Here is a 25,648-nt window from a genome sequence, read left to right on the forward strand (position 1 = left end):
TTGCAACGCTCACAAGACCTTAACTCCAGAATTCTCAGGAGATGGCGCCAGTTGCGAGATTTCACGAGAAATGAGTCTGCATTTATTATGCTGCTTTAAAAAATATGCATAAACATTATTATATTGCTTTAAAAAACAACAACATACGTTACATATTTACGTAACTGTAACTGCAATTACGCTTATAAATCTTGCTAAAGTAATCGATAATTACCCTTGTAAGAAAGTTACAAAATAATCAAGACATACACTTGTACGTTGATTATGGTAATACCTCCCTAGTTGTACACTAATTTATACAATGTATAAAAATCTGAGCTTACATTCGACAAGTTAGTCATGTCTAATGATTATATATTTGTTCACCAGTTAAATCAAGTTATAGTCGGATAAACACTTACTACACAACAGTAACATTACACAAGTTACTTTATACTGGAGAACGAATTTATTATTAATGTATTTGTATGAATACTGATGTTTGTTTTAGTTAAATATATGTATGCATGTAACTTGTATATATTGTTAAATATATGTTGCAAAAATCCCACCTATTCTCTAAATTTGTAGAACATTCTCGAGCGTAAAATCAACAATGTACTGTGTACGTAAAACACTAGTGACTGCCAGTATTATTGCCAACTGAACTTTCTAGAAACTCGCCTTAAAGTTTATAAACATACACATGCAGAGACAGAATATTGTTGGATTGCTACAGTTGGTATAAGCCTCGAAAGCTATAACTGTGAATAACACTTATTAATTGTAAATTTTGTTTGTTTGAAATTAAGCACAAAGCTACATAATGGGCTATCTGTGTTCTGCCCACCACGGGTACTGAAAACCGGTTTTAACAGTGCTCAGTCCTCAGTTATTCCGCTGTGCCACTGGAAGGCATTAATCGGTAAAGCACATATACTTTATCAGGAACCTTTACAGTTTCAAATATTACAAACCATTTTACTTCAGCGAATAAACATCAGACTTTAAAACCGTTGATAAAATATTTAGTTCCAATCCAAACAGACGATTCAGTATTGTTTGCAAGTTTGTGAAACTTTGTATATAAATAACTTGTAAAAACCGTTATTATAAATTTTATTATTGTCCCTATATTAAAGTAGCGTTAAGAAAGAAAATTATGCATTTCAATCTTGCTGACAAATATAATAAATTTCAGATATATCGACGACACTCAATTAACTTTTAAATTAAAATTTCCGGCTATTTGAAATCGTAGTATGTAACATAAATAACTTATCTTGGAGGAGTTTTTGATAAGTGGTAACACCTGCAAGACCAAATGATTAATGTAAATGTGGTGGTCTATAAAACAAAAGTAACAGGACTCACTTTTAAAGGCTGTTTTGTACACTTTTAGATTCCCCACGTAACAATGTTTGAGGGTATATAATTCGAGACTTCATAACTTACGTGATTTAAAACACGTGTCAGGCAAGAAATAGCCTAGATTCACGTAGTTTAAAATTTATTTTTATATTTTTTACAGGAAAATATATTAAAAGAACATGAGTTTGTACGAATGTAGAACTTTTATAAGTTTAGTGCACGTGTTCTTTAAAGGGGAATCGTGGACGTTCTACAGGTAATTTATGCAGTTTCCTGTTGTCATGGTGACACAAACAAAAGATATCTTAAATCTAGCGATCCAGAGGAAAGAGAGAATATCCAGTTAGTTCTTTGCGGAGAAGCATATATTGTAAACCGTCCATACATCCAAGTTCCGTGCAACTAGAATAAAAACACTGACTTAGTGAACTTAGTAAGGAAATAACGGTCAACAATGAGAGTCTTCAGGCACGTGCAGCTAGAACGAACTAAAAATAACTCGCTGCACCCCTGATGAAGAAAACAAAGAATGTATTAGTGGCCAATCTTTGTGCCCTTCTCTAAACCGCTGCACAGTGTTTGTTCTATAAATAGAAGAGTTTCTAATAATTTTTGCATAGACAGTATTATAGTCTATATAACACAGAATTGTGTAGATTAATATGAAAGGACTCCTCCGCGAGGATCAAAGTCGTGATGCGTTAATACAGGAATTTATGATGCTCGAACAAAATGTCAGGCGTTACAAGTACAACGCTTTCTTTATGCTACTTTTTAACGTCGAAACACAAAACTTAAGTTCTCGTGAACAGACGTAAATCAAAAGAAACATCGATTAAAACGAGAGAAAAATAACTAGAAGCAATTCCAAGCCCAGCAGCGGCAAAAAAAGAAATCAAATACGAGTTGTCTTAGATAACAAACGCCACCTCACCAAATGTAATCAAGCCTTTTCTATGTTATATATAACAATGGATGCAGTTCGCAACAATACTAAAGTAGTGTTGTATTTTGTTAACCCTTAAACTGCGGTTGACATCATATGATGCAAGAATATTGTGCGCAACATTTTGAATGGACCGTCGCTGCAAAAATTCGCGAATCTTTGCGCATGGAGTGGTAGGTCAAGAGTATGTATAGAATAGGTTGATTGATCGTCAAGATACAGTAACGAGTGAAGGTCATTCCAAGACAGACAGTTAAATCAGTCTATGTGCTTTCGTGAAGAATTATATGAGAATCCAGATAAACTAGGCACTTGTTTATTATAAAATGAAACAATAATTTACTCCATTATATGGCTGGCATGATAACTGGACAATCGTTAGGTGTCTAAATGTCCTACTTCGTAATTTTTTTCAGGTGTTTAATTGTCCACTGTCTAGTCGTCCGGTTATCATATTTTGGATCTGTTTATTATTGCGTTATCTGTTGCTTTTGTATAAGTAAGTTGAATTGTTTTACGTCAGTTAACATCGTGTTTAACGTAGGCCTACAACAACTTACGGCAGTTAAAGACGTCTGCTAAAACGTGAAAAATAAAAAGATCTTGAGCCCACAAAGTAGTATTTTATTTGATATTCTGGCATGATTGTTTCATGATGCAGAAACCAAATCATACAAGCATCCAACGAAGATGTAACAGCAAAGTATCACGTAAGAAGAAATAAAACATCTCTGGAGTCGATTTGCTGTGTTTTTCGTTGTACCAGTTCGGTTATGGAACGACGTACTACTGAGTAAAGGGTAGAAGAGTGTGCTCGCACTCTTAGAAATATTTCAGATACACAAGTGTCGACATCCTCAACTCTCGTCGGACTGGGAAATTGGGGGTTAGATTCCGGTAGAGATAGATTCAAAGCGCTAAAATGAAGGTTTTGATGGATCCAGCTTCATTCAGACATTGGTCTCATCAATATTTTGTAATACATTTTTGTTGATTTAATATAACTTTTCTTTTTACTAATAAATTTGCACACATTTCCAACATAAAAAAATTAATAATCTAATCTACTCACATTCTGGCGGAGCGAGCTAATAATCGAAGTGAAAGAAAAACTTCATACACTCTACAGCTTTCTGCTATTATATATATATATATTTCAGTTTTAACGCAACAAAGGCTATTTTAAATAACACTTGTTTTAAGACATTTAAGCCAATGATGCAACCGCTGGACTTTCTTTTATCGGAATCTAATTGAAACGACAGCTAAGCTGAAATGTTGAAACGTCTTAAAACTGACCACATGAAATGTACAGATTTCGTGTATTGACCACACCACTGACGACTTTTTCGTCCTTTACTCCAAACACGATCTCTCTTTTAGCCGTGGAGGCGTTATGTTACATTCAATCCCATTTTCGCTAGCATAAGAGTAGCACAAGAGTTGGCGGTGGTGGTCATGAATTCCCTCTAGTCTTACACTGATAAATTAGGGACGGCTAACGTAGATAGTGCCCGTGTAGCTTTGCGTGTATTTCAAAAACAAACAATTTTTGTTCCTTCACACCTGTAACTTCGTTGTACCTGTACTTGTGAATCAAAGACTCAAATACCACTTGGAAAATATATATACACACACACACACAAAATGGATTATGGAGGAGGGCAAAAAAAGGGAGAATTGCTCCTCAATTTTTTTTTGGGGATATAATATACACAAGACGTTCACAATGAGTAAATCAGAATTTTTGTTTCCCCACCCAACATTCTGGTCTCAAATCTCGCCGATACGTGTACGTACGTATTTGTGCGTTGTCCGATTTGAATATTAAAAGCTACAATTGTGTACATTCCTCGACCTTCCGATTCAGCACAAAATTGAATTGCATACCAAAACCTTTTATATAGAAAACATATAACAAGACTTCACTTCAATGCAGGACTGACGTCTTTATCGATTGCACTTCTTTCAATCAATTCTATATTACAGGATATTTCTGACAAATTCCGGCATTTAACATGAATCACAAATGACAACAACAAAACGTCGTTCTGGGTAGTTAAGTCTGATGCGCACTCAAGTGTATTGTTTTACTAAAAAAAATTATTGTTCTTACTTCATGTAAAGTTTTTTTTTTTAGTCTGTTTATTTCATACATTACAACAATATTCAAAAGTTGTTTCATTTTGGTCGATTTTCCGTGGGAACAATCGTACGTATATCATGATAAACACCTGCACTTCCGGTCCTCGTAACGAAATAACAAAGACGACTGAAACTTGTTAAACATCTCGGTGAGGAACAGAAGAATTATAAATGGAAATTTCTTGATAATTCAACGTTTCGGTTAATTTTATAATGAAGTACCAAACAGTTATATTGTAACAGACGTTCTCTAACTATATTGTTAACAAATTTGTGACGGTAAATGTTATTATGTAGTAAACAATTTGAAGTTTACACTTCAATAACTGTTTTTAAGCGCAATCTTACAAATAGATTATCCGTCCTCTTCCCCCTAAGACACCAGAGAGCTTAAAAAAACAGCAGTGCTAAATGTTCCACTCCTTTCTAAACCTTTAACTTTTATCAATGTTTATTGTGAAGAATAAGCGTTATTATTGAAATGGTTTGAGCTTGGGTTTTATCTAACCTACCACCAAATACAACTGAGAAATATATCTAAAGAATGGAAAGTACTACAAGATTGGGTTTTATCTAACCTACCACCAAATACAACTGAGAAATATATCTAAAGAATGGAAAGTACTACAAGATTGGGTTTTATCTAACCTACCACCAAATACAACTGAGAAATATATCTAAAGAATGGAAAGTACTACAAATTATGACATACAAGCTGAGGTATCTGTTCTTCGTACGGATTATGAACCTTTATAAATGTGGGGGTAGATGTTATAATAAATAACGCAAAAATTCTAACTTCCCCACAATTTATTTGTAACTTAACATTATTACAGTATTCATTATTACCTAACCACACGTTATGTATAAGTGTTACGAACTTAACGTGTATACACTATGTGATGGTCAGGTAGCTTTCTAGAAAGAAGTAGCGAAAAAATGGAGTGATAGTAGATATGCTTTCTTCTACTTGCTTCCAACACTCAACTTGTATTAATGTCCTTTAAGAGTATTTCACGTGGTTAATTAATAGACGGTCATCTAATCTCGGAAACCACTAAATCAGCACAACTTGACTCAGTGATACAGGATGACGAGAATTTTTTGAAAACAGTATGCCTCTCTTTCCAGTATTGGAACCTTTATGTATTTTTATTGCTCTTTTAATATCTTTTGCGTTAACAACAAAAAAGTGTTACTTCACCCGTCCAACAGAGGGAGTACTCCGACTAGTAATTCATAATAAAGAAAAATGCTGTTTTCAAGCTTCTAATCCTGTGTTCATGTTGTCATTACTGTTTGTTACCTATAGTTCTCTCGCACTATATTTTATACATTATTGCTATAGATCGATCTTTATTTATCTGTTTACCCACCACGAAATTAAAATAAAAAACAACAAAAACTTATTCTTATTACCAAAGTATGAAATTTACACTGCTCGTGTGGAAGACAAAAATCGAGCTTTAATTTTTAGTATCCGTACAGCTTTTAGACGAAATATGCGAAACATAATTCCCTTAAACGTTTGTAAAACTATTCCGAGTAGTGAAACGGAAGTTGTGCCACGAAAAAAAGAAAACGAAACCAAAACAAACAAAGTATAACTGTGCCACATATTGTATTAATTTTGACAATGAAAGGGTTAAAACAAGCATTTTACCAGGCTTGACTAACCTTTACTTGACGTATACTTAATTTCGTTTAAACGAAGTAGGTTTTGTTTTTGGATTTAGCTCAAAACTACATGAAGGTTATGTGCGATAGACACGTTTAATTATGATTTGATAGAAACTAAGATACAATTCTTTCTCTTTCTGGCGATAACGGGAAACTCAGCTTCATAGTCCGGCACGATAATCACAAGGACACGCCCAAACAAAGAACTCCACAGAATTTCCAGTGTCACCTTAGATCAGCTGAAGCGCGTATATCAGGCGCAGCATATGTTCAAACAATATACCGTCAATTTGAAGCGAAATACAAATATGTGTGTATATATAATTTATTTCGCTAAATACCTGTAATCATGATAGATAAAACAGCATCTGTTTATGACAAGTTTCTGTCATGTTATACGCTAATAGTCAGTCCTAAAACGTCTTCAGCCCTACTTCCAAATCTCAGATCCCTGGGCGAAACTACCTCTAAACATTAGATTTCAAGTAAACCACATAATTTCACCCCTTCTTATAACAAAGATTTTCCAAATATGTTTCTCTACTGGACTATTTAACCTTTACTAACTTCTCCCCATCATTACACAAGAACTATTGAAATCAGGTAATTTAACCTGTTATTCATCTGGTGATATCTCATGGTAGAATCGCCACGAAACTTACCGGATCTGAGGGGGCATTTCCTAATGATGATTAGATGATTTAATTTCATATACAAATATGGAGGCCATGATTTTAAACAGATTCCGAGAACAAGATGGCACTTTACCCTGATCCTATAAACAAAGATCCAGATTTCGGACTTGCACACCTAATGATGTATGAACTTTTCCCTCATAACATTAACATCTATTTAAAACTGCAATCTAGTCATAAAGACTTAAAAACTTCATCAGAACATAATTCTTCAAACTATGGCACCACAGGAAAAGATGTTCAAATAACAACATTGCATCGTGATGGTAGACAATGAAGATGTCGCATCTTTTACCAATAGAAAAAAATATTTGTTCTAAATATAATGAATTACACGATTATCAACACAGAAAATAATATTGACAAACTGTGTGTATCTAAATGGTATTCTTTGCATGCGCATATTTCATTCTGATATGGGGGAAATTGTTGGACGGCTGGGTATTTTTCCCTTCATTTTTTCAAGTCTGGGAATAATCTTTGCATGTTCTTTGGTTTCCTACAAGTTTTGAAATTCCCTAGTTTCTTCCAAATTCGTGGATTTTTTTTTCATAATGATTCACTTAAAAATAAAAAAGCACGAGGACAAAGAATTTCTACAAATTTCAGAATGTGTTGATTCACCGCTAACACTAGGTTTTGTATTCAACCGAGTCTCCTAATCTTTCTTCTCAACAGCCTAAAGGTTCATTTGTTGTTTGCGCCTCCTGCCGAGTCTTTCAAATTGCCTCAAACAAACTAAGAAAGGGGGGACACGAATTTCTGTTTAGCGAGTTTTAGGACTAAATCTACATGATGAAATGGTATTTGTTACTTCTAAAACTAAGCAAACAGAAATATTCAGAAGTACTTACTTAGTAAGTGGCTTTTAATCAAGTCTCTTTTTTATATTAAAATGGTGTTTGCGTTTTCCTCATAGCAAGCTACATCGGACTATCCGCCGAGTACACAGAAGGGAATCGAACCCCCTAATTTAGCGTTATAAATCTGACATCATTACAAATCGAAACTACACAGTTATACGCCATCTAAACTTCAACATACTTCGCTGTATTTTTACATTCCCAGAGTGATTTAAGGGAGACTGATATGCCCAAACAGCCCCCCCCCCGACTCTCATAAAGAGCTTCAGTGATTTGTTATATTGGATGACATAAAATTCGAGAACCATCTTCATTCTTCCACGTCTTGCTCTAACAGCATTTTGTAAATAAGCAACGATCACTGCTGGATTTAGAAAGGATATAACCAACGCAACTGAATGGGGCAGGGAAGCACGAGTCCCCCCCTAAAAAAAAAGATATCCTAAATTTTGAATCAGCTTAGATTGGAGGGCTTCCAAGGGTTTAAATCTAGCCCCAACACCGCTAATATTACGGCGCAATTTTACAGAAGGTTGCTTCCACACGTCCTAGGCCTGGCATGGCCAAGTGGTTAGTAGCGTTCGGCTCGTAATCTGAGGGTCATGGGTTCGAATCTCCGTCACACAAAACATGCTTGCCCTTTCAGTCATGGGGACGTTATGCGACGGTGAATTGCACTATTCGTTGGTAAAAGAGTAGCTCAAGAGTTGGCGGTGGGTTATGATGACTAGCTGCCTACCCTCTAGTCTTACACTGCTAATTTAGGGATGGCTAGCGCAGATAGCCTTCGTGTAGCTTTGCGCGAAATTCAAAACAAACAATCCGCACGTTCTTGTAAACTTATTGACACCCGTACAAACCTTTTATAGTAATAGAAGAAAAACGAACAGCTAATGAAACACAAAAATGGCCCAGAAGTATCATCCAAAGGGGGTGACATTAGTATCAAGTGATTTTTGTCACTCTGAACACAAAACTCTGATGAATAATTCTGTAGAGACAGAAAATTTAAATCAGGATTTAATTAAACAATAAACAGGCATCTTCATGATATAAAACTAGTAATAAATATATACAATGTACCTACAATCTTATTGTCTTGGTAAATTAGAATAGCTTAAAAATATGTGATTCACAGCGACTAATTACGTTACTAAACAAGATAGGTATAATGTTACATTTCAATTTACGATAGGAAGTAATAAACAGATGTCTCTATTGGTAAATATCCTTTTGAAGAGTTCACTTTACAGCCGTGAGAGTTTTCTGTTTTTACTTCCACAAATTAATATAGCGATGCACTCTAGTTACTGAAATGTTATGTCTAGACCCAGACAAGATATAAAAAGAAATGAATGTAGACATGATTTGGTACTGACCACGGTATTAACTTGACATGTTATATTGTTGAAATGTTTACTTGTTTAGACCTAGACAAGCTGTAAAGGAGGAAGAATATAGACATTATACGGCACTGACTACGGTATTACTTGACATGTTATATTGTTGAAATGTTTACTTGTTTAGACCTAGACAAGCTGTAAAGGAGGAAGAATATAGACATTATATGGCACTGACCACGGTATTACTTGGCACGTCCAGTTATTAAAATGTATATGTACATAACCACGAGCTTAAAAGCGATAGCGAAAGAAGGTTCTAAAAATATATTTCATTAGATCACTTATTTAATTTACAGCAACGGAGAGGTCTGACTTCACAGTTTTTTTTTCCGTTATGCTATAAGACTCCCTCTGTTGTTATGCGATTGATTTCTAATGTTTTTGTGTGTTAATACACTCCTTGTACAATAAACAATGAGTGACAAACCAGTCATGCATCCCTCATAGAGAAGGCACTAAGCACTCCATTAATACTGACGACACTATACTTTGTCTAACAGAAGTAATACAAGAGCTGTTGAATACGATCAATATTAGGGACCGTCTGCATATACACACAACACTGTACAACACAGCAAAGTCAGCAGTGTATCTGTTGTGTGGTACTGAACGTCATTGCACTAATACTGTATAATACTGAGAAACAGTAAGAGTTAGTATACAGTGTACAACACTGTTCAACGCCACATGACAATGTACAATATCACAAAGTAGCATCTAATATCACACAGCCGTGTATAACACTCTTCAACACCATACAGCAAGCGTATAAGTTTACAACAGCACACGACAGTGTAGAGTACTGTATAACACATGACAATGCTATACAGTGCTACACCATACACCACCACATTGGGTGACGTTATTAAACATGAACTGCTTGTGTTTATGGCATTTCCGACTTATTATTAATAATTATAAAACTCGGTACTAATAACCACCACATGTGGTGAACTTTCCTTACGAACTTCATATTCCCGCTTGGTTCTTTAAATAGATTCTTCCTTTCTTATATTATTATCCGCTTAGTATAAGAAAACTGCCAGGAACAACATATAGCCATGTACAAATAATACTTTGCTAAAACACATTCACATCTAACAGTGTGTTTTCTTATAGCAAAGGAACATCGGGCTATCTGCTGAACCCACCGAGGGGGAATCGAACCCCCGATTTTAGCGTTGTAAATCCGTAGACTTACCACTGTACTAGCGAGCGTCATATCCAGAGAGGATAAGGTTCGTGTTTTAAATTTTCCAGTATAAAATAGCCAAATGCATTATTTTAAATAGTTTATACTGAAACAAAGATAACTATTTTACATATAAATATTTCGAAAATGTTTAAAAATTACTGAAAAGATAGTTGTACACAAATCTATAAATCATATTTGTGTCTGTGCGCGCATGATTGTTTTGCAACCCAGTCGTAAGTTCGTGACAAATCTCCATCACGGTGGGTCCTGTCTTGAAGCTGGAAGGGTTTCTTCTAAATGTGGGTAAAATAACCTTGATACTTCTGAAGACCCTTAAGATTTATGATATATTCAGGAACAAAAAAATCATAAAACACTTTTCGTTTAAAAGAAGAAACGCTTCGAAATTAATCCACGAAAAAACAGTTTAATCTTTAAAATAACACGACTGTTAACATGTTCTCCCGAGTTCGGCTTAGTAAAAAACGACCCCTTATTTTAATTTTACAGGATAAAACATATTTCTTGGAATATAATTTTAAATGCATTCTTATTTTCTACACCTTATATAACATACACTTCTCAACACCTATTTTCTGGGAGATAAAATGAAAAATTGCTTGGTGATTTATAAACAATTAAAATCACACCAGGCACCGGATCTTTAACGGAACAAATCTAAGTAAATGTACCATCTAAACCTAAAAACAGGTTATTTTATGTTTTCCTAAACCAAACTCAGGAAGATGTATATTATCTACATACAGCAACGGAAACAATGGTTACTTTTTGGTCTTCTACCAAACTGGATCAGATGTTAATATTTACCCATGGCAACCTTCATATTTTAAATATCCTCTACGAGACTAGATACAATACAGAAAGCAACAGAAACGTTCGCTGTTGTGTGTTCTCTTAATAAAATACGATATACTATTCACATTAAGCAATAGAAACGTTCGTCGTTTTGTGTTCTCATAACTAAATACGATATACTATTCACATTAAATAACATAAACGTTTGTCGTTTTGTGTTCTCATAACTAAATACGATATACTATTCACATTAAATAACATAAACGTTTGTCGTTTTGTGTTCTCATAACTAAATACGATATACTATTCACATTAAATAACATAAACGTTCGTCGTTTTGTGTTCTCATAACTAAATACGGTACACTATCCACATTTAGCAACAGAAACGTTCGTCGTTTTGCATTCTCGTAAGCAATGCGCTAAATCGTTCCACGTACTGCGACTGAAATATAATATATATCCGTTATGACTAGACATGGTTGACTTGACATTTAATTAAACGTCAAAGAAATCACCACACAATTCTTAGTTCGTTTCTTGCGATCAGTCAGTAATAAACAATGTCCGAGGGCCTACTATTACTAGAAATCGCATATTGGTTCTGTCTCGTGAAATGTCTCTGTAATTTGGAATGAAATTAAATACATTTTTTTGCTTGTTTTCAAGTAAAGTGTTCAGAAAAAGAGTAACAAAAACAACACAACAAATTAGCCAACCAATATTAGTAATAAAATTGCAAGTTAGTTGTTTTCCTTTATCGGTGTTTATTTTTTGGGGAGAGCGTGCACATATTTTGTTTCGATATAGTCTTCCTCTCACCACTGGTATTCTAAAATACTATAGGTGTTTGAATAATAGCACGTGACTTCCCATCACAATTAGTTATTAGTTGTTATTCAGCGGACTGGCTGCAGCAGAAATAACCAATTAAAAACAAATTACGCTTTTACGTCATTTTTTCCATTGAAATTCACATTTTGGCGACGAAAACATTCCACAAAGAAAACACTTCCAGAAACCTTGGTAGTTCATTCTTTCTTGTTCTTTTAAAAAAGGCCTAGATATAATTTTTTGGTTTTATTATTATTACCACGATCTACACTCAACGTAACCTTCCTTACAGGGCAAGGGAGTCTTCCAACGTTGTGTCTTTCAACAAACTTAGAAATTTTCTTTACACGCGTAAATCATGATAGATTCTAAACAATATCAACCAGTAAACAGTTTATGACACATTGTGTTATAAACATAATAACGACTGTCTGTGATAACGTGGCAAGTTAATACTGTTTAGAAGTTTAACTTAAGGGGGTGAATTCCTGCCACTACTCACTGGAAAGAAAGGCTGGTACAATAACAGATCATATAGATCTGCACCTTGCTAATATACGTTTAATGTAGAAATATATTCTACTAATATGTTATTTGCTGGGCTGTTATATAATAAAACAGGTTTAAAAACCAAGGGGAGACCGTTGGATGGGTTACGGGATTTCAGCAAAGGGAATGTAACTATGCCTATTCGATATACTCTCGCTACAGGTAAGTACCGCTATGATTATGGTGTTCTAGAAACTTGTCGTTAGCTGTAAAAGAAAGATCAAGACAGTTGTATATGGGTTTAGAAAATAATGATAATAGGCTTGGACAAGTTCACTCCAGGCTGAACACAAGAGGGCGATATTTTTTTCTCTATATACATGAACAGTTTGACTTTATTAATAAATGTATAGTCACTTTTTTTTTATCCGACAAATTTTAATCTCCAAAGACCAGCTGTGTATCGAAAAGCTTAGTTTTCTAAAACCAAAACAACAGTTTTGCGAGGAAGCCTGAACTGTCTGTTTATTATTCTTTATTAGTTGGATGTTTGCGTGAAAAACACGTGGTTGAGAGTATTCCTTCTTAATAATTTGTCTTCTCAAGCCAGGGGCGAAGTCACGTGTTTCATTTGCCACCTCCAAGTTGTAAAACTTTTACCGAGTTGTGTTTTGAGGGCCTAACAGGCGAGTCTGTTGGAAATCAAACCGAAGAGGTTCCATCCTGCAGGAGTCTCTCATAGCAAAGCAATAAACACGTGCCTCCACGTAAAGCATGTGTTTGGCGGCTATTGGTATTTCTGACCAAGGCGAGGACAGTCCTTTTAAGTTTGTTAATGAAGTGTCTTAACCACCATAACACGATGTTTTGGGGGCGAATATGATTGACTAAACCTATGGAAAATAACTATTTGATCTGTGAAGTATGATAGCAAATATATGTGTCACAAAGCGCACAAAAATTTATTTATTTAGTTCGGTATATAACATGGTCTGAAATTAATCTACCTTTATTAAAACGTTAAGAAGAAAAAAATAACAGTATTTATCTGTACCGACAAAACCTAACCACACTAACAACGAAATTACGTGAAACATGTTACAAAACAGCATAATTTCAATAATGTAATACAATAAAAAGTGGAAGGTAGTTTATATACGAATAAAGTGCGCGCGCACACACATCTGTTCCTAATTTTAACCTAGTGTTAAAATACACGTTTGAGACTTTCTAGTTGATGGGTTAAGATTCTAATGGACGAAGTAATCCTCCTGGGACATAGGTCTTACTTCCGCAGTTAACTCCCCTGCCGTGACACGTTTTCTGGCTTCCCCTACTATAACTTGAGTCCCCCTGGTGTCAGTTTCGAAGATTCCACTTGCTTATAAATTGTCGTTAGCTTCTTTTATTTAAAACAAACATAACTGTTTTACTTACTAAATGTCCAATTAAATTTTTGAACAACTCGGTTACTCCTATGAATAGTCGCCACAGAAACTATGTTAACATAGTATCTCACCGCCAGTACGAGACTACAAAGATTTTAAAAATATTTATTTGCTCATTAAATAACATTGTAGAATTAACAAACGATTTAGAGAAGAGAAAGAAACCAGTTAAACAACAGTCCGAGTGACAGAAATGGACTATAGTCCAGCTTTAACGTGAAGATGGTTGGTTATTTTGACGAGTTTTTTGCTCCATTTACTGTAATCAAATTTTTTCGGCTGACTCAGCAGATAGCCCGATGTGACTTTGCCATAAAAAAAAAAAAAACTAAATATTTGAGGCATTAACCATAATTAAGCATGCACCAATAACACAGACTTAATGACTAATAACACTGAAATGTTGATGTCCTCTTAAATAACAGTCAATACCATTATACCCTCCTATAACAGTGATTTCAATCAAATTAACAAAGAAGAGAGCATATTAATACCATAATGATAAATGGTTGCGTAACTGGTAAGAACATCAGAAATTATATGTTCCGCAAGTTAAACACTAAAGGGAGTTGGTCAAAAACGAAACCCAATTTTCACAGAATAAATCAAATCCGCTTATCAACAATACAGTTACCTCGTTTATTAGGTTTTGGCATCAGTCCAGATTTTAAAGAATAAACAAAGATATTTTTATATGTATTAACATATATATACGTGTTTAGTAAAGAAAAACGTTCTTTCCGAAACTGTGCTGTTCTGGCGTTCTATGATTGCTCACAAACTTGGTCTAACATTGGCCTATCATTAACGAGTAAATACATTTGTAATATTTATTTGTTGTTCATAATTTCAGGAACATTCCACGTCGCGAGGAAACCATGAAAGATGCAGCTTTGATATTTCGTTTCTTTAAGAAACTCCTTCCCTAAGCAATACATATCGAAACAACATTCCGCGAAAATCTAGATTTTGGATTAAATGATAACTGATGTTGGGAATGAAGGCAAATATTTATCTTTATTCACATAAACCACCCCCTAGAAATTGGATAAAACACATGTTTATTATTGTAAAACTTACGCATGACGAACGTGTAATTCGAGTTGCTCCGGAACAATACTATTTTGTTGCTGTAGTGACAAAAAATAACGTGTTGGCCGGAAGCATGTTGGACACTAAGGTCGAAACGAGATGAAAAAATGTTATCTTGGCTACATAACTGAAAATATTTTAAAAAGGTAATTTTTTTTCTGCTCATCAAACTGTTGAACGCTAAATATCAGGCGTTCACGTCTAATTTGTAAGTCTGTCTTGCGTCTTTCCACACATAAGGTCTATCTGAGTTTTACCCTAAAATCAAACTAGAGTAAAGGCAACTGGAAAACGGCACTCACCATCAACGCTAAGGGTTCACTTGTCTAACCTACAGTCGGACTTCTCGGTCGTTCATAGTGGTAACGCATCCACGGCCCGAACATGTGAAACGTGTTTTTTGGCGGTAACGGACGCGTACGCGGAGCTCTCCGATTCAGAGTTCCGGCACACCAACCACCAAATCCTGCTTGGTTCCCTTACAATTTCACTGACATGGTTGGGATTACCTGAATATCACTAAATTTGTATGTGAAAATATAATTTTTGAGTTATAACTAGCGTACATTTTAATTATTAACTCTATCATCTAGTTATTTTTCACTTATTTTATTTAGCATAAAATTATTTTTCAGTTAACAAAAGCCAACTGATAACAGTACGAAATGGTACACACAGAAGTGTTCTCCAACCAAATTATCAATTTTATTTAGCGTGAACTTGTTTTTAAACATTTATTAAATATCATTCATTCATCATTCCAGTTAGCATAATACTGAGACAAAGAAATAATAGTTTAGAAACACTGTATTGTAAAAGTTGTTAGTTGTAATAAAATAAGGCATAAAATGATTCTGTTTTAAAAGTTAATTGTGATAATAGTATCACTTAGTTGAACAAGTAATAGCGTGTATCTGAGATACAGTTTTATATCAGAACTTGTAACAAAACATAACATTTAAATTATTTACAACACAAAAATATAATAATACTTCGTTTTGCAACAAGATAATTAAATATTCATAGACGAAACTTTGACTAAATAGGTTTAATCAACAATCACAGATTACAGTTGCTTTTTTCACATTCCTATTCGGTTGTTGATTTTGGATTTCGAACTAAGTGTCAAGTTGAGACTTGCGAAAAACCAAAAAAAAAACATTTACCATTGTTTTTTTTCTCAAGTATTAGGCCTACTGAATTCTCATAATTCGCTAACTTTTGACTTTATAGCGTTAGGCATTGATCCCGTGTACAAAAATGTAAAAAAAGTATTAATACCGCTAAGTTCTGTTTGAGTTTACTTACTGATTATAAGTATTATTATAAGTTACAGTTTTACAGTAAGGAAGAATATTTTTAAAACAGCTACGATCATTCTAAAATACGCAAGTTGTAACGGTACAGGTTGAGGAACTTAAATCAACATTTCGAGATTGAAATGTAGTACTTGTTTAAAAAAAACTATTTTTTCTTATTATATAAAAGTGTCATACATTCTCCCTTCTTTTACTTTTAATTAAAAGAATATTAATCTTCGAGGAAAAAGTCAAACTATATCGGTATCTCAGCTTGGCCAAATTTAGCTTTTATACTTGAAACCATTAAAATAAAATAAATCATTAAAGCGACATTTTAATTTTTAAGCTTAAACATGATATTGAATATTTACACTTAGGAAACCAATAGTAATAGTTTCAATAGATAGTACTTACCCCAGTCTGATATTTTACGGCAAAATTTAGTCATTCTTTAAACCATCCTTGTGAGAAAGTAGTGTGGACAAGAAACGATATTTATACTGACCAGTTTAAGTTATTACACCAAATTATAAGCGTTTAATTTTTACTCAGTCACTCAACATATGGGCTCAATGCATCATTTAATATTAATCGTGTATTTAGAGTATATTAGCTTCTATTAGTTGAAATTGTGTATTAATAAAAGAACATTATTGGTTGTAATAAGTTCTTCGCTCAAACTGAAAGCTACGTTGACGACCATCAATAGCTCAAGCTTACAGAAAACAACCATTATGGCGGATTGGCACCGAGCCAAATGTACGCTCAGAAAACATAAATGAGTTAGTGAGGCTGCTCACGGGTGTTTACAACAGCCAATCATATTCGTTCTCTTCCGCGCCTTATCTGCAACACTGTGAGACCCTTGCGGAACCCGCAATAAACGGTGCCACGATTTCCAGGGTTAGTATGTTGATTTTGAACGCGAGCTTTACGATGTGTAAAGAAGGAATATATAACACAGCTTGTTATAATTTTTGATGTTTCTCTTGGAATTGTTATTTTTCATATTTTTCAGCTGAAACAGAAGGTAGGCTTTTATACCGTTAAGCAATCTAATTGCTAGATCAATAGAAATATTTCATTTACAATAAATAAATAAATTATAATAAATCTGAATGCAGTTTGCCCTAGTACGTAGTTCAACATTATGTCAACTGGGCCACATCTTATAAAATAATGTCATTTGGGGTTTGGATCTTCATGAAAAATAAGGACAGGTGCAAAATATTTGGTGAAAGAATATTTTCAAATAGTTGAGTTTGAGAAAATTGTTGTCGTGAACACGTACAAATCAGATAAGTTGAAATCCGAATAGAAAATTATCACTTGCGTTAACTGAGTCATGAGTGTATAACCGTGATGTATTTTTATCGTGTTGCGAATAGAAGAACTTAGATTCCGGTATATAATTTTTATCTCGTTAAAATGATTTATTATTTTTATTATAAGTTATGACTGAATATAGATTTCCTATCTCCTGGACCTGATAGTGATAAGTAAACCGTATACCTACGTTACAGATTTTCATTCTGTGAGTTTTATAATTCAAGTAATTGGAGTTTCAATAAAAAATAAGTGGAAAACCCTTGTATATAATCAATTAATGTAAAAAAAAAAGTTCCGAATAAAACATATACTTGTATAAATATATTGCAGTCCTTTCACTTAAAAGGCAAATTTCAGGTATATGTATTTTGTATATTGTACGTGATTATGTCACTTTTTAAGAAACAAAACGTTGTGATATAATATTAAGCATACTATTCCAACGAAAGTTCCTTCAAGAGCTTTATTATAGGTTCAGTAATTGTTTCTTAAATTAAAGGGATGGTACTGGGGATGCTGTTTTCGAAGTCTCTTTGGAATATAGTTCACGTTTTGATTGCACAATCTGTCATTGTTGGAGAAGGGATGAATTGATAGAAAGAAAGACGAAGAAACAATATTACCCTGATGACTAATATATGTTACACACATCATGGCCAAGAGGTTAGGGCGCTGGAAGACTCGTAGTCTGCGGGTCGCGGGTTTCATTCCCCATCCAAACAAACATGATTGCCCTTTCATCTGTGGTGACGTTGTAATGTTTGTTGTTAAAAGAGTTGGCGATGGTGATGACTACCTGTTTTCCCTGTAGTCTTTAACTGCTAAATTTAAATCAAACCACGCACACTTGTTGATTTCTTGAATAACTATATGTCATTTGGAAGTCCACAAACAACAGAAAAGTACGAAGGAGGAGGTTTGAGTGAACCTGACCTTCCTAGGTAACACAATGACCAAACGCTGATAGCAAAATCGAATACACACTTGTCTGAGTAATGTGTATATTAAGTGCTGTTACATGGTGCTTAATTTTAACAAATTTTACAGAATAAATTTTTGTTCGTTTGTTTGTTTTGAATTTTGCACAAAGCTACACGAGGTTTATTTGCCCTAGCAGTCCCTAATTTAGCAGTGTAAGACTAGAGGGAAGGCAGCTAGTCATTGCCACTCACTGCCAACTCTTGAGGTACTATTTTACCAATGAATAGTGGGATTGATCGTAACATTACAACACCCACACGGCTGAAAGGGCGAGTATGTTTGGTGTGACGGGGATTCGAACCCGGGACCCTCGGATTGCGAGTCAAGTGCCTTAACCACCCAAAATAAATTCCAATGGGTTGTTTATATATATCGCGATGCATTACAGACCTGTATTAAATGATCCATTGATGGGTTTTATGAAGTCAGTGTTTGTTGTGTGCAAAGATACCAAATGGGCTATGTGTGTGCTGACTCACTGTAGGCATCGAATACCCGAATGTTAACGTTATAAGCCCTCCAATTTGTCGCTGAGCCGCTGAATAGGGGGTCTATATGTTACTAATAATAGTAATGAAACAAAAGTAAATAATTCTATAAACATTAGTAGTTTTGGGGAAAGTTTAAAAACAAAACGAACCCAAGGTTAGAACTAGAAGTTGTCAACTTGAAAGTGGATCATGTTTGCTCTGTCAGCGGAAAAAGCGATTACTTATTTTATTTTGTTTATGTTTTTTGTATTTTTGTAGGTTAAACATGGTTTCATAACTTAGATGCTGAATAAGTAAGCACAGGTATGTGAGACGTTTGACCATCATTTTATTTTTTATTTTTAGTAGTATGTGTGTGTGTGTGTTTTCTTATAGCAAAGCCACATCGGGCTATTTGCTGAGTCCACTGAGGGAAATCGAACCCCTGATTTTAGCGTTTTAGAATTAATATTTGACATTCGGTCAGAACGAAAGTGTGCTTTTATGGTGTTTATTAAAATACACTCTTACATACAAAGAATATAATCAGTATAGAATATGCGCAGAAACCCTTATTAACATAAATATTTGTTTTATTGCACAACCTCCAAGAGTAGGGTTGTACTCTCATAATCTATTTTTCTCTCATATACATTTTGTTCGTCATTGAAATATAATGAAGTTACACACAAAATTTGATGTGTGTGTATATACACAAAAAGAAACGTGATTATTAGGCGAAACGGGCTCATCACATCTTCGAGCAACGGTTTAAAACTGACTGTCTCACCGCTTGCGAATGACGGTAAACTTAAGCGCGTGTCAGAACCAGAACGGTTTATCTTGTTAATGTATGAGTGTACGACTTTCAAGGACAGCTTCGCACGTTCCACCAAAGTGGATTTTTATTATTAGTAAGCGAAGGCGAAAAGAAATATATATGCATTTTAAAAACTGAGCTGCTACTAAAAAGGAGCTTCAAATAAACAAACCCTAGATTTTAACGTTTTAAGTCAGCAAACTTACAGCTGACCTGTTATTGAATTTTTACAATTCGTATAGAAGTGCGCAAAATATTCAACAGCCAAACACGTGGTAATTGGTCTGTGTTATAACTGAGAATAACAATAGCGACAAATGCTTTTGAAGATTGAATTCTATAATGTGGTTCACTCATGGTGCAACTTTCGTATTTGCAAAAATCACAGACTTTAGTCTTCAAAGTAATTTATTTTCTCTAATTTTTTTTAAGTACTTAAGGGGAAATTTCAGCATTAAAAATTAAACAATACAGATTCGATATTGGTGTATGCTTTTCTATTTTTTCTCCTGTTTTTTGTTTCCACATAATCAAATATTTACTTAAAGATATATTAAACTTTCGTTTAAATTCAGCAGGAATTCTCTTCATTAAAATTTAATATTTTGATCAATTCCAAATTTTCAAAATCAAGCTTTATTTAACCACTGAGCTCTGTTTTCACGCATAACTACATTTGGATATTTTTGCTCCGGGTATTAAATCATAAATTTTAGCATTATTGCAACGAATTATCCTTAATCTACCCAGAACTAGTTGTTTGTTCAGAATAATTTACTGTGCTCACGTATATATAATAGTGATCTTCAATTTATCTAGCGTAAAACAATCAAAAGTAAGGTGTGATGGGTTTAACTGTCACACTTATAACGCGACGATAAGTTAAAAAGCGGACCATGTTGAGCAGTATTACGGTGAAAATTTTGCGTTCTACCAGTCAGCACGCTAACCACTACGCCAGACCTGATCGTTTGTCAAATGAATAGCAATTATTACGAAAAAAATTTGAATCACTATCAGTTTTTAATAATATTCTAAGATTGCAGTTTAAACTGCCTTTTATACAATTAACTCGAGATCTGAAATATTTGAGTAGCGGAGTCATCGTGCGTAGAAACGAACCTCGGCGAAATTCAAGGCTGTCGGCCGTCGCTGTGTTTTTAAAAGCTGCGTCGTCTTACAGTTACCGTTGTACGTTGGTATATTTCCCTGTTGTAAGGAACGTCCTTCTACGGCCGTGATAAAAGACCAAACCCAACCTGATTGGGTGAAATACACATTTATAGATCGTGTGTTCCTTTACTTTTCCATACATATGGAAGATGCACGACTTCAAATACAAGTTTATAACTCCTTTTTTTATGTAATTGTTTTTGTCTTCGTTGTGTTATCGTGTGAGATCATCGAGAGTTAAACATATCAGGCATCTGTTTGTGGTTTACGCTTTGTTTTTGTTTCTACTCAGCTGACGTTACCGTCGACCACTCAAGTAAATGCTGTGAAGGAACGAGCGAACGTGGCAGATTTTATTGATACTCGGGAAGAACTAAAACCAATTTTATTAATCAGGTAAATTTCTTACCGATTTTATTTCTTTGTAGGTAAGTGTTACTTAGAAACAAATACTTTCTATTTTTAGGTTTGGAAGTGGTGTGAAAAATGGTAATTATTCATCTACAAGGACCTTATCGTTTCATGTGATATTTTTTATTTCTGGATTTTTAGCTAAAGGCTGTCGTAGCATAATCTAATAGACTATAGAGAAGGCATCTGGTTAACAGCGTTTATTACGTCAGCGGGATTTAACCGTCTGTATAACAGCGCTTTTATGGATAGAGTAATCAGGAATTCTCTGATATCACAGTCCGAACGCTTTAACCATGGGACACGTGTGGCTTTTTCTTATAATGATTGCTGTGTGTGTGTGTGTGTGTATTACGTTTGTTATGACCAAAAACAAGCCGAAATAGAAAATATATATGTATTCCAAATTAAAACGTGCAGAACTGTCCGCAAGTAGGCTTGTCAAGTGGACTTGTATTATTGATATAAACAACGAAGAATATAAAACATATCTAGATTAAAATATTGTTTACCGGTGTATATAATAGCTGTTGTGAAATTGTTTGAGTATTGTGGAACACACTGATGATTTATGTCGTGAGCCTTTTGCAGCTGAGTTTCGTTTTCGGTTTAGGAGGGCCCATCATGGCCAGGTGGTTAAGGCACTCGACTCCTAATCTGAAGGTCGCGGGTTCGAATCCTCGTCGCACCAAACATGCTCGCCCTTTCAGCCGTGGGGGCGTTATAATGTTACAGTCAATCCCACTCTTCGCTGGGAAAAGTGTTGGAGGTGGGTGGTGATGACTAGCTGTTAAGTTAGGGACGGCTAGCGCAGATAGTGAAATTCAAAAACAAACGATTAGGAACGCTTAGCAGTAGCAATGTAAGCACCCACTACATATATATAGCTGAAGAATTATCCGTTTTACTTGAATCCGATTTTTTACGTTAAAAAGATAACCGTTAGACTTTATTAGTCAAAAAATACATCGTCGCTTGTTTTGTTTTTCTCAACTGCTGAAATAGAAAATAAAAAAAATCATAAGAAAATAGAAGGTTGATACGAAGCATCATTGTTCCAGAGGTTCGCTGTATATTGACCGAAACTGCTGTTTCCCAGATCGAGCTTGCAAGTTTTAGTAAAAGGTTATCTAAGGTATTTGAGGTCTAGAGCCTCTCTAACGGTTCGGTTCCCTTTGGTACAGTTGACCCTTGATTGTCAATATTTTGCTACAAAATAACTTTAGGAGTATGAAAGTGTACCCAGGAAGTTGTGTTTGTTGTTAAAGAGACACTGTTTATGAAATAGAAGTCTCATGTTCATTTTAGAACAATGAAACTATTTTGTGAAACGTTTTGTATTTACTATATTAGTCTAAATGTGATAACGCTTCCTCGCATGTGGAAACTTAACCCCCAGCGACGTTTATTGCTATTGGTTGACTTTGCAGAATGGAGAAAATTAATCACCGTTTTAATAATAAATATATATGTATTAAACGTTTTAATGAAGCTTGTTGAATGAAGTTAACTGAAACGTTGGTTTCGTCCAAACCGGTTTACTCTCCATAGCTCTGCGTGTCGTGCTTAAGTCCAACGCAACACGAATGTACTTTCATTACGGTCGCTAACTATGAACCGTTTTTGCCCCAACTCTTTCAAGAACAAGAAGTCAGAACACAAAATATGAACGTTCCAAACATGACTGTAAAACGCGTGGTATGAAGTTGACGTTTTATTAGATTAATTCCACTGTTGCTCAAGTTTGATTTAAACAAAAATTACCATCACTAAAGTTAACGTAAACAGAGAGATTACCAACACCAAAAATAAGTTAAACACAGAATTATGGTTACCGAAGTTCACATAAACAGAAGATTGGTGTTACCAGTTTTGAACTTAAACAGAATATAGTCACTAGTTTTAATGTAAACAGAGACGGTTATCAAAGTTAATTTGAATAAACACGGGGAAATGGTGTTAACATTTAAGCGTTTCGCAGAGTTTTGGGGCAACTTACAGCGACCTTGAGTACTGTATCTGGAGAGTCCTGTCTAATCGACTGAGAAATATGTTACGACAGGTGGACAGATTAAATAATTTCACTTGTTATCAACTGAGCATACTTCCCGTGGCTCGTGCGTGGATTTGTAATATGTAAAATAATACTAATCATGGCGCTCAGTCAAGCATTACAGTTTAGAATAATGTTTTTTTTTTATTGTTTTCTTCAGGATGGTGGCTTTCGAAACACGCAATGTGTGTGAAAGTCCAGAAACATAATTTTGTTTAATTATTCGAGATAATTCTATTAAATGCATATTATCTTACTGTATATTATTATTATTAGTGAAGGTTTATGTATCTCTACCAGTTTTTATCTTCAATTTGTTTTAACTTTCCTTAGGGTTCGGTTCACGCCACCGTTTCGCGTTCTTTCCCCTGTGTATCAGTGGCAAGTTTACAGTCGTTAGCTCACTGCGCTGCTTTGCACTAGGAAGACAACATAATTTTGTTTTCCCTTTATGATTTAAAGACGTAATTGTGTGATTAGCATCTAAATACTGGTAAATCAGTAGTAACTATAAGCGTTGACCTACGAATTTTATGATTGTTACCAAGTTGAAAATGTTATTAAACAATAAATACGTAGTTAGGCTTAAGGGTAAAGAAGGGTGGTTATATGAAATTTTTCCTAATTAATGTTCCATCAGGTAACAACTGGGATTTCCACTTCCTTCATACATGGTTTCACGACGCCTCAAAATCCCCGTGTAGTTAAAGTAAGAAATGTACTTATTGTTAACTCGAAAAATAATAATGAATACTTATTTAGTTTTGTAAACAATTGGCAAGAGTATTGTATTTATACAAAGGAATTTTGTAAGCATCATAAATTACCAGTTGAAATTATTTATCAAACAGGCACGACTATAACGTCATGCTCTGGGGTTGATTTTATTCGTCGAACAGACAAAACTCTAACGTCATTTACTGGAGTAGGGATTACTTGCTGAAGAAAACCGGTGAAGGACCAAGTTTACCATTACGAATATTTACGTTTACAAACAATCATCAAACGCCCAAGAAAAAAATAGAATAAAGAACCAGGGTACTTGTAGACGTGTACGTGCAGTCACAGGAATTCAAAAAGTTGTTTTGATGTTACGTTTGTGACAGTTTATCTATGGTTTAAAAATAAATTGAAATTCCAAATAGTTTGCTTTTGTTTTAATTTATAAAAATAATTTGTAACCTACCAAAATTACTTTAGAATAAAAAAATATTTGATTGTTATTAAATACTTTTTAGTGTTACAAGCCTTCGGACTTACCACTGAGCCACTAGGGGGCATTATATTATAAAAAAATAGTATTATGGCTCTTAACCTTGTCTAAAATTTGCAATTTATACATTTATGTGCTTAAACTATCCAAATTAAATAATACGTTTGCGGTTGTTTGTCTGTTTGGAACTTTTCACGCAAATTTCTCGATCATACGCTACAAATCTCACATCGTTAGAAAGGCCTTTGATGGAGGAGTCCACACTAAATGTTGGCTTTTCAATTGAAGTTCATCTTATGTGTATTTTGCTTTCTCAAACTTTTTTAAAACAATGTGTATGCTATATGATGGCTCATTGTCGATGCCACTATGTGACTACTGATTTATATTCGAACAATAGATTTTATTTGTAAAGTGTTTCATACAAGCAATGATTAAACTGCGTGTAATTTCCTAACAACATTGGACATTACACTAAATGCAATTGCTATGGGCTTTCTCTACTTATTTAGGTCCAAAATACTCATACGTAGTTGCTGAAAGCTATATGCTAATCACTTTGTGAACACGCATTCAGACGTTTCTGAATCATCAGCTAAGTTTATCTTTATTACAATTTTACATTTACTTTACTTTGCTATAACTTAGCTTTGGTTTATTTCACAGATTGCTACGTTTTTGTTAGTATGTATTTTATTCTTCGTTGCTTTTAATTCCTTTTTTCCAGCTAGTAAAACTGTATCACACACTTAACACTCATAACTGTTTCATATTCTGTGCACTATTATAAATATCTTTACTTTATTGTTTACCTTACGTGTACTTTTATTCTATAGTTACATTTATGTGAGTTTGTTTGACAAAGTTTTTTTTTTTTTCAAGTAGACAATGGTATATCGATCTAACATATACTTACTGCAAGAAATCGTAACTTAAGTGTCA

General features: G+C 34.3%; 2 long non-coding RNA genes across 3 annotated transcripts in view; one reads left to right on the forward strand and one right to left on the reverse strand.

The window, feature by feature from the left end:
* The window catches only part of LOC143254964 (uncharacterized), a 44,877-nt gene extending 27,868 nt beyond the window's left edge, over positions 1–17,009 (reverse strand). For both annotated transcript variants that reach the window (XR_013030388.1, XR_013030389.1), the window contains exons 1-2: positions 16,671–17,009; positions 15,258–15,474 (exon numbers count right to left, since the gene is read on the reverse strand). This is a non-coding gene — a long non-coding RNA (uncharacterized LOC143254964). The remainder of the gene's footprint in view (positions 1–15,257; positions 15,475–16,670) is intronic.
* Positions 17,010–17,130: 121 nt separating this feature from the next.
* Positions 17,131–24,662, forward strand: LOC143254965 (uncharacterized). The gene is made up of 3 exons (XR_013030390.1): positions 17,131–17,286; positions 21,322–21,425; positions 24,345–24,662. It is a non-coding gene; the product is annotated as an uncharacterized LOC143254965 (long non-coding RNA).
* The last annotated feature ends 986 nt before the right edge of the window (positions 24,663–25,648 follow it).

Source organism: Tachypleus tridentatus, chromosome 7, assembly GCF_004210375.1.
Source record: "Tachypleus tridentatus isolate NWPU-2018 chromosome 7, ASM421037v1, whole genome shotgun sequence".
NCBI classification, from domain to species: domain Eukaryota; kingdom Metazoa; phylum Arthropoda; class Merostomata; order Xiphosura; family Limulidae; genus Tachypleus; species Tachypleus tridentatus.